We start from the raw sequence: 11,408 nt of genomic DNA, 5'->3' as shown, positions 1-11,408 counted from the left end.
CAGAAGCAATACTCTAAAGCAGAGGCTGAAGCAACAGCATGGCCCCATTTGCTTCTCCTTGGCCTATGGTGATGTAACTAGGATATGAGCACAACACAGCCTTCCAAGATAGAAGAGAGAAAGAAATTAAGAGAGTTATGAGGTTTCAGGAGCCCAATTCTAAAAACACCCTACAGTCTGATTGGAGTATATCATACATAACATAACATACAGCTGCAAATTATACAGCCTACATCTGTCTTTGCTCTGAAATAAGGCAAGAAATATTCCAAATTCCAGAGAGAATCTCAATACAAATATCATCATTGAAACTACCCAGAGAGAATAGAAAGAAGGACACCAAATAATTCTGAGGCTCTCCATTATTTTAGAAGGAGGTCTTCCAGTTCATTCTCATTTTGTCCCACATGCTTATAAGTCCAAAACACTTACTTGAAGTACATGTTTTTCACAACACATTGCAATGGATAGTTTCAGCATCACTAATTTCATTTAGCATAACCTACAACCTCTATGTTCTTTGAGGATTGATGTGTTAAAAAAAAAAGAAGCCTTCAAGCTTCTCAAGGTGGAGAAATCCAGTATTACATTTAGATTAAAATATAGTGTTGGAAATATAGTTCTTCCCTTCTTGCACAGCAGGCCATCCTTTCCCAATCCCAGCTGCATCTGAAATAATAGCAAAAAATAAGTCCACTTAATTAATATTTCTCAAATATAGAAGATATATGCCATATACTATTATAAGACTTTCACCTAAGAAAAATAATGGACTTAGAAGTTGTGCTGAACTTTTACAGGAGTGAGAGCTAAGTCAGAAAGAAATGAGACATGCTGCTTTTACTGCCAACATAGCAGAATAAGGATGAGTTTCTCAGCTTTTCCAGCCCTCCTTGGACTATACAGCAGTTATGCTGTCACCCATAGGGCAGAACAGGACAAATTTCTACCTTAATTTTTCCTAGAAGATCCATATGTATGTAATACTGCAAGAACTTCTTAGTTGTTTTTATAGTGCTCACTGACAGAGATAGCACTGATCACCTTTCCAGCTCAACTTTTTTCACACCAGCAGCTCTCCTGCTGCAGCTGACCACTTGTCATCCTGCATCCAGGCAACACACTCTGCGAGTTTTCCATCTGCTTCATTTGCTCATTTCAGAAGAAAAATCTTATCTATAAAACACTTGCCAAGCAATATGGATTTTTATGTCGCATTCCAGACCTTCAGTTGAAAGAAGTCATAGAATAATACAATGGTTTGGGTTGGGAGGGACATTAAAGATCATCTAGTTCCCAAACCCTCCTGCCATGGTCAGGGACGCCTTCCACTAGACCAGGTTGCTCAGATCCCCATCCAGGGATGGGGAGTCCACAGCTTGTCTGGGCAACCTGTTTCAGTGTCTCACCACCCTCACAGTAAAGAATTTCTTCCTTATATCTAATCTAACCCTACCCTCTCGCAGTTTAAAGCCATTCCCTCATGCCCTGTTACTACATGCCCTTATAAAAAGTCCCTTTTCAGCTTTCCTGTGGGCCCCTTTAGGTACTGGAAGGTGCTGTAAGGTCTCCCTGGAGACTTTTCTTCTCCAGGCTGAACAACCTCAATTCTCTCAGCTTGTCTTCATAGAAGGCACAGATTCAGTGAAATCAACATATTACATGTATTTATTAATTTCTCTGTACACCCCAAGGAGGGAATGTAGCTTTCTGAAAAGTAGCAGGATACTATACATTGCATCTTCTAATATCTCTCTCCAGTGAACCCAGCATCTGTATAAACTGAACACAAACTAATTCAATGATGCCCATTGCTTGAATTTGGAGTGTTTAGATACATCATCATCCTCTTATTTTGGCTTCTTCGTAGGCATGAACACATACATAACAGGTTTTATATATATGTGTGTGTGTGTGTGTGTGTGTGTGTGTATAGTGTACCAGTGAAGCATTTTCTTTTGGTTTATAACAATTTTATTTTACTGTTCATTCTTGTATTTCAGTGATAGGAATGAAGGCATATAACTAATGTGTGCACTACAATCAGAATGTGTGATTAGTGAAAGAAACTATGAAGAAACAAATAATTATTTCAAATCTGCATTTAAATACAATATCATTGAATAAACATATATATCAGCTAAACTCACTCTTTGCTGAAATATAAGTTCCCCTTGAACATAATTTTTAAAAATGGTCAGTGACTGCACTCAACCAGAGACCTGCCAATAACTGGCAAATTCTCTTCTGGTGTAACTCACCTGAGGCCAAAATTCCCTGCAAGTATAAGCCAGGGAAGTAAATGAAGCTACTGAGAAACATACACTGCAAAAGAGAGTGGTGAGTTGAAATAGTTGAAACCACAAAGAGAAATTTAGCTGGATCACCAAGACTGTTGTCTGACCTAAGGAGAGAACTGAAGAGAAAAGGAGGCTCAGAGGAGACATTATTGCTCTCTACAACTACCTGAAAGGGGGGGGTCAGTCTCCTCTCCCAAGCAACAAGTCCCTTGTCCCAAGGACAAGGGCAAATGGCCTCAAGTTGTGCCAGGAGAGGTTTAGATTGGTATTAGGAAAAATTCCTTCATGGAAAGGGTTCTCAAGCATTGGAACAGTCTGCCCGAGGAAGTGGATCCCTGGAGGGATTTAAAAACCATTTAGATATGGCACCTGGGGACATGGCTTAGTGGTGGGCTTGTCAGTGCTGGGTAATGATTGGGCTCAATGACCTTAAAGGTCTTTTTCCAGCCTGACTGATTCAATGATTCTATGATTAATGATTCCTCTTTCTTAAATCAGTGAAACGGGCATTTTATGACAGGAAGAGTGTTTTAATTATCAGCGTCTCAAAACAGCGCTACATTTTGCTGTTTGAAGAATATAACCACGCATTTGTGCTGGCTACTGCCCCGCCCAAAGACTCGCCGCCCCTCGGGCTGTACCGGGGCACACTCCTATCCCACTTTCACGCTTGTGCCCGTGTCCCCCTCACCGGGCAGGCTGCCGTGGCCCCTCCAGCTCCTCACCAAAGCGACCTGCAGGTGGCAATGTTGGATCGGTTTTTAAGGATTGGGTTACACACGAGGGCCTGGAGATGTAACACAGTCGTCTTCTCATTACTCGTATTTTCCGTTTCATAGATCACTTGTTTATTTTCAGCCTGCACTGGGCACTCACCGTAAGATACTTTACAGCGTTGAATTAATTTTTTTTTGCTGATATTTGTGTTTAATTGACCCCCATTTACAGGTTTCCTAAATGTGTTTTCTGCACTGATAAAGTTTTTGGAATAATTAGATTTCATTATATTCTCTGCTTGATACTTTCTGTGGTCTGTACTTGGCCGACCTTGACAGTCTCAAAGGAGGTGTAAATAAACATTCCAGGCTCAGTACATTTAAGACTCCTTTGGGCAAAGGATTTATTCCAGAAGCCTTGATATTTTAAGTACTGCTACAAGTAAGAGAGTATTCATAATTTCTCTTCCTCTTCTTTTTTTCTCCACAAATGAGCAGCTGGAGGATACTAATTCCCCCTAGATCTCACCAACCCATAATGTAGCATGAGCTGCATATGGGTTTAGCCTTCTACATCATCATGACAATCAAAGGTACAGAAATTAAATGACAAATGCAGCAACATGGCTGTGTGCACACCTTATCACACCCCACTGGCTGATCCTCACCCAGGGACTCCAGAGCCTTTTGAATCCACAGAATAGGGCAGAGGAAGCACTAAGGTCATCTTGGGCTGCTCCTCCTTCTTCTCCCTCCTAACCACACAAAAAACACAGTTAAGAGAGAAAATAGAGTTAAGAGAGTAAAAAATACACTTAAGGGGCAGCAGCCTCTCCTGTGGCTTGATACTCTGGTGTAGCAGGGATGGGGATGAAGTGGCAGCTGCATGGGACAGTGCTTGGATGTGGCTCAAAGGGCTGGGAAGGCAGGGGTAAGCAACTCAGCCATGCCTGTGGTGCGGACCCAATTGTTAAAGGGGCATGAAAGAAAGTGGAAAGGAAATGTTTCTTCCTCTAAAAGTCTGTAGGTGGGACTCTGAGAACAGCAGCAAGAGGTGGTAACAGTGCGAATTCCTGCATAAACATTAGCAACGTATTGTAATAAGGAGTATACAGCCAGGAGGTGGAAAGGAACTTTTGCTCAGCTGCAGCATCTCCACTGGAAGCCAATAAGATCTTACACATCTCAGGATCCCAGCTCTCTTACTTAGCCAGACAAGAGAACGAAATTTTTCACCTTCTTTAGTAGAAGCACTGGAGAGAAAACAGCACTCACAGTTTGTAATTAACTACTGCAGGGAGCAAAAGATTATTTTAAAATCTCTTAGACCCTCTTCAAATTTCCTTAAACCTAATATTACACGTGCAATGAAAAGCATTACTTTACATCGCTCAATTAACCTGCACATGTTCTGGGACTGGTTAAAAGATACACTGCATCTTCTGCATTTTGGTTACTCTGAATCTATTTTAAACTGTCTGAAAGATACTATTTCTTGATAATCTCCCAGTGGTTTACCAGTGTACCCCAGTAAGGTCCATATCCAGTTCCAAAAAGGGTGAGCGGAAAAAAAAAAGAAACTACAGTTATCTTTCTATCAAAGATTTCAAAGCTTTTGAGGAACAGAAGTAAGCCCCAGAAGGTGCTAGCAGTTGTGAGGGGAACTAATCCCATCCAAATCTAAGTATCAAATTTAAGAACCTAGGTACAGCAGGATTCTTCTACAGTCATTGGCGAGAATTAGCACTTTTGGAGGAAATTCAAATGTTGAACTTTCTACAAAGACTGTATCAGAGCTGAACAATGACTATACTTCTAACTCAGGCATCTGAGGTATCAGGAATTCCTGATTTCTCAGTTCTTGATACCCTATTTTTATAGAAAAACAATCACTTTTTTTCTTTTTACATTAATTTGGGTGAGCTTGGGAAAAGTAGTACAGAAACATTGATAACTATATTAGTAACGACAGATTATGCTTCATCTGAATGCACCATGGATCAGAAAAAAAAAATTGTGTAGCTTATTTCAGATAGAGAAATTATCTACTGTGAATATTGCTATCCCATAGGAGAATATGCCAACATTTGAACCTTTGTTTCACACACTCTACTAGGAGCAGGGCTGTGATCAAGAAAAAAAACTTAACAGTAATCCCACCCTCAGAAATCCTCTGGAGAACTTGCTGCTGAGACACTCCATCCTGAAGGCTGCCAGAAGCTCTAATCAGCTAATATATCAAAGCTCTAGTGTAGCCTGTCTACTCCCCCGACCTCAGCAAGAGTTAAAATAATTCTCAGGAGGTCAAACTCCAGATCTAAGAATAAGCAGGAAAATATACATTACTGCACTCTGCAAGACTGCGAATGGATGACAGTGATCGAGTCAATGCTTTGATGCTGCATCCAATACATTCTTACAGATATTTCAAATTCTGAGTTTCTGTGAATTTAGCCTTGGCACAGTAAGCCAGAGGTGCAGAGAGGCATGTGGCTTACTCACATGCTTTGTGCCAGGCAGGCATGCTCACATTTTTTGCCTTTGTTGGCATCCAAACAGGGCAAACTGTCACTTTAACAAAGCAGTTAATTTATCATAGATGGAGAGGCTAAACTAGATTTTTACAGTCAGGAGACATTTCTTCCTTTTTCCATTATGAGCCTTCAAAAGGTCACACGGTTCCGGCCAAGGAGTCACTATCAGCATCGGGCTTAAGGAGCACATGTGACTGTTGCTGTACAGCTCCTTCTCACTGGTTTTACACAGTTTCTCAAATGTGGAGGTGGATCATACCCCTAATTACACATTCATCTTCATAAGTCCATCTGAGTTAACTTTCTCAGAATATCAAGTCATTCAGCTAACAGCAGAAAGCGACAACAAAATGATTGCTCGCTGGGATAACACCATTTTTTTTTGTCTTGTGCAGAGTGAATAGAAGTTTCAAACCTAAACACCCGAGAGGCCACCAGTTTTCCACTTTCTGCAGAGTATATGATTAACCCCAGTTTGCCTGAAGCCATCAGGGTACTGAGAGGCAGCCACTTCCAGAGCACAACAAACACTGTACCCAAGTCTTTGTTTGAGGATCCTCCCCCACCCTGAACAAGTAACAGGAAAAGTTCAGTCTCCTTAGGCACTAGAAAAACCCAAAGACTTTCAGTTAAGTGTAGGTTCCCTTTTTCAGGAATGGTGTTAATGATATAGGCTGTAATGTTTTTTTTTTAATTGCTTGATTTTATTTTCTACCACCCTGGCAAGCATCTTTATTAAGGAAGCAACGTTATCCCAAGTTAGACATTCACACAGTAAACATGACTTTCCAAAACAAGTAGCCAGGAGCCCTGTGCAGAAATTGGCCATTCGACTGCCAAAATTCAATATGGATGAAGATTCCTCCCAGGCAAAAGGTGCCCACACAGAAAGCTCTTGCTGCCCATGGAGTGCCCAGGCTGGCCCACCAGGTGCACAGGAGAGACGGAGGGTCAGGGCTTTCTTTCCTGGGTGGAACAGCTTTCACTGGGCCTACTTTTAGAAAATATTATTTCTCAATTGAACCAAAGCAACTCTGTGGAATATCCTGTGTGAGCAAGTGGGACTGCAGGAGGCTATAGGTCAATATCCTTGGATGTATTTTACACAGCAGATCAAATAGCTGTAAATTATCCCTGAGGTGGGCAAGATTAAGTCAGATAAGAGCAACTGTTGTGGTCATGCAGAATTTCAAGGCTCTGTTCCAAGCCCAGGCTTTTTGGAAGCCAGTGATTAAACACTGGAAAAAATGTGAAATGTTTCAGATAATTAGAACCATTTATTCAGTGGGAAAGGGCATGAACTGCATTTTCTTAAGGAAAAGCAAATATAGAAAGACTACTACCAGCTTGGTTGAACTGCAAAAGCACATCTTCCCTGTTAAGGTTAGATGATTCCTATGTAGGGTAATAGACAAAAGGACTCTTGTTGGTTGTTTGCTATCTAATGTTTATTTACCACCTATAATGAAGTGTGGCATAAATGTAAAGGAAGTGATATACTGTAGAAATTTTCTTAGTAGGCATTTGTGTAGTCAAAGTCTTGGCTGGGTGCTTGCAGTAAAAGTTAATTGTGGGGCAACCTTTGCTTTGCATACTGAGAACATAAACAGCTGGAGGTCCATCTGAAATCTGGATGTAGCACTCCAGCAGTTTAAGAACCATCTGCAGTTACTTTCATTCATGTCTTCCTCTTAATCATCTTAATGATTAACCAGTATATCATCCAGTGGAAACAGTAAAATACCACAAGCCATTGATTCTGAATTAGGAATTCCTGCATCACATCAGTAATTTATAATTAGTTTACAGCAGGGCTTTTAAAAACATCTATTTAGAAAGATGTCCAGTTTAGATTAAGACATAAAGAGGCAGTCTGTTTAAATAACTTGAAAATCATTTAAAATCTCTGTCCAAATACAAATGAAACTGAATATGAACACACTGGGGAATTTAGTCACCTTCTTTACTCCCCATTTCTCTTCCTCTGCATGTACTCATAACTAGAGACAGCTCAGATTAAATCTACATGTAAACTTCGTGTCTGGATCCAAATATCCTGTCTCAAATAGCAAAAATCACAGTCCCAGACCCAAATGTCCAAGGAAAGAAAAAAAAACAACAAGCATTGGATGTTAATGCAAATCCTGGGAAGCGTGAGGAGTTCTAAACCAGCTTGCTGTAAGACAGTGAGCATGAACTCAAAATTGAAGCTGAACTCTAAGCCACATATGAGCTACGGATTCCTGGGTTATTTGCACAAATCACTGCTTACAAAGTAAATTTTTGTCACATTTGGTTTGGCAAGGAACATGCAGAACCCGAAGTGCAGCAGTCCTAGATGCCAGACATAACTGGCCCCACAGGACTTGAAACCGCTCAAAGCCCAGCTACAGGAGGAAGTGACAGAATGATGCTCTCACTCCAGGAGCCTCTGCCAGCACGCCTCTCCCGGGGCTGGGAGGGACAGGGAGTGTGGTCCCTTTGCTGAAACACAACCTGGCCTTAGCAGGGGGAGACCACAGGCAGATCCAGGCTCCCCAGAATCAGTCCTTGATGTCACCCCTTGAGGCAGACTGGCCAGCTTTGGGTTGTCTCTGAGTGCTGTGGGCTGCTCTGCCACCTCACTCAGCATGGAATGCTCTTACCAAACCTACATTCAGTATCAAGCAGTTATCCACTATCTATTTCCATCTCCACTGATGTTGCCACAGGCATACTTGCCTTATGAAAAGAAATTCACCATTCAGATACTGCCTTTTACCCCCTCAGCCTAAATACTTCTCTCCTGTCTACTTGAAAAGAGTAGGAACCACGGAACAAACATCTTAAATGGTTTAATAAAGATTTCAGCTCAAGAAACAGCAATCTGCAAGGAATGGGTTATGATATAGCCTGCATCAGTATGCTGATGGTAAATAATAAGAATATATTACATGTATCATTTATATACATGTATCACTAAACTGCAAAAAGAAGAGTGATATATACTGCTCAAATAACTAGAATGGACACTAGAAGTATTTGTTTCAGAAGAAAGCCAGGAAACAACCTCTACATCCAGAAAACAAATGTGGAGGCATTCTCGTATGCTTAAATTCTGGTTCTACATTCCAACCTAACAAATTTGGATAGAAAGTTTGAGGGGAAAAAAAAAAGAATTTTGCCACAACAAAAATTATCAGTTCTCAAAAACATTGTATTATTTCAAAACCTGTTTAGAAATTATCTTATTTGGAAAAAAAAAAAGGTTGAAAATGTTTAAATAACACTAAAGCTACTTTCTTTCAGTAGGTTTTGCTGCAACTTCCTAAATACTCACTTGACTTTACAACCCATTGATATGCCCTAGCTAGATCCTCCTATCTCTCTTACAAGTTCAGCCCATTGGTCGAGTCTTTATCACTTGACCAAGATCGTTTCTTTGAGGGCTTAGTTCTGCAAATCATTGATATTCTGGCCCCAGTCTACAAAGCACTTGGACAGACATTTGGCTTCAGTGAAACTGCTGATGGAATTAGAGTTAAGACTTGAGTACTGGTTTTGGATCAGGGCCAGAGAAGATTTTTCTTTGCAGGATTAAGTCCTAAATCTCCCTCCAGAAGTGGTTCAGTTCCAGTTCTTTACCCATTGTTTTGTTCTCTGAATTTCTTCATTTGCTTTTATCTTTGGGATGAAAATCAAGGCCTGAGGCCTGATTCACTCATATATTGTTGCTCTTTTACACGAACATAATAACTTCAATGAAGTGTCTTAAATCAAATCTGGGAAATTATTATCTGGGTGAATGAATGTGTTCATGCACTGCTGGTTTCAGACAGCTGGTCACTAGGAAAAAAAGTCTTTCCCTCTGTAGATCCTGCTGTACAGTTGCATAAAACTATATCAAAGTATAATTTCCCTCCTCTTTGTCATGAGAAGGGAAAAAAGCACAGGTTCTTTGCCAACAAGGTCTTCCTGGTAACAAGCATAAACCAAGAGGACTGAAACAAGGAAGAGAAAAAGGAAATGAAACTCCAATAAGCTTTAGAGGCCTGCATGTTTATGGGAGATGATTAACTTCTAGATGTAGCAAGTCTTTAAAAAACAAATTCACAATATTTCTGGCAAAAATCACTGAGGCAGAAATGCTAGGGAATAAATTCTCATTCACCTGTGAGGCACTGATAAATTTTGTTTTCCTTTATTCTAGTTGAATTCAAAACATATTAAAGCAACCCTTCACATTGCTCTGGACTTCAACTCCCATGGAATTTTACCTTGTTTTTCTGTTTGAAATTATTTGACAAAATTTTGTGAAAATCTTATAATTTCCATAGGCTACTATACTTGACACCGTCATATTGCACATTGATGGACAAAATCTGCTCTTTGCCTTCTCAAAAGCATGCAGAACAAGTGACACAATCTCTTGACTTCCATGTCTCTCCATAGCTCTGACAATAGCTCAGTTTGAACTTCAGCATGTGAGTGGATTTGCAGATCACAGCAATTTTTGTAGTTAAATAGAGCTGTAGAAAGTAATCACATCTCATTGCAAAGCTGGCCAAAGATCATCTCAGACACGCTGTGTAAGAGAAAAATTACATAAGAAGCAAAGAAAATCCTTTCAAAGTCAATTCTGATTTAAGGAGAATGCATCATCTGGCAAAACCTCCATTCCTTATTTATCAGCTGAAAAACATCTTGCCTAATCTAGTAAACAACAATACCAGCTTAAGTTAGCTTAAAGGCAAATGATTCTAAGCAGATTGTTCCCACTTGCATCTTGATAAGAGTGCTAGAATTTTAAATACTTAGTATTTTTATTATAAATGCAAATTGCTTAGAATGTAGTAAATCATTGATTAATCCTGATTTTCTTTAATATGTTGAGCAATTAGTTTCTCTTTTTTGAAGGAGTATTACTTGACTATCCTTCAAAAAACCAGATGGTTATTGAGTAAGTGTATCTAGGTACATATTTCTGTGAGCTAAGAATGCTTCTGGATAAAGTTACTATAATTAAGTACTTTCACACATGTTCCCTCAAAAAAAATCTGCTTTGGTAGAAGTCAATGATATGATGCATGTTAATTCTTTAGTGTTAATATTAATACAATCTTGTGCATGTTTTTCCTGCAGTGTGTTTTGACAAAAACATGCAGTGGGGCAGCCCTCAGCAGGCAAAGCAAGCTGAGCTGGTCCTGGAATAGGTGGATCTTAAGAGTTAGTTAAATACCTTGAGAACATCAACAAATCTGTGGCATCCTGAATGATATGATCAGTTCCACTGTCCTGCTAGGGTCTGCCAGGGCCCAGATAACCTGCCCACATTTATACTGATTTGTGGAGATACAAGAAGATACACTTTGTTTTGCTGCCAGATGGCTTCCATCTGCCTTTTGGTAGAAGCAAGGCAGATTACAACTGCTGGGGTGTGCTGGGGCCTTGTCTTGACTTGCATCAAAATACATCTGGACATGCACACAGCCTGGAAATCTAAAGACTATTCCCAGGTTCTAGAGTCTGGGTGTAGCCTAATTTAACCAGAAAGTAGAGAATAGGTTCAGAAGGGTATTCAGACATCTGAATTTCTATTTGTGTTTTTAAGAACTGTCATTAAATATCTGTTTGTCTTCATGTCCCTTCCTACAGGTTACAGAACACTGCTGTGGCATCTTTACCACATGCAACTCCTACAAAGAAAGCTGCTGCCTTTCATAGCAGCTGCAGTTCCCAAAATTATTTGAACTGTCTCTCTCCTTGTCAGAGAGACTTGTGTTACTAGTCTTTTCTGTGTAACTTCTGATCAAATATGCATTTTGTGTGCCATTTAAATATATTTCATAAAAACCCCACAAAAAGAATGCACACAATAT

The sequence above is a fragment of the Neopelma chrysocephalum genome, unplaced genomic scaffold (assembly GCF_003984885.1).
Source record: "Neopelma chrysocephalum unplaced genomic scaffold, ASM398488v2 Primary Assembly neopelma1_139, whole genome shotgun sequence".
NCBI classification, from domain to species: Eukaryota; Metazoa; Chordata; class Aves; order Passeriformes; family Pipridae; genus Neopelma; species Neopelma chrysocephalum.
This window is presented reverse-complemented; position numbering follows the sequence as displayed.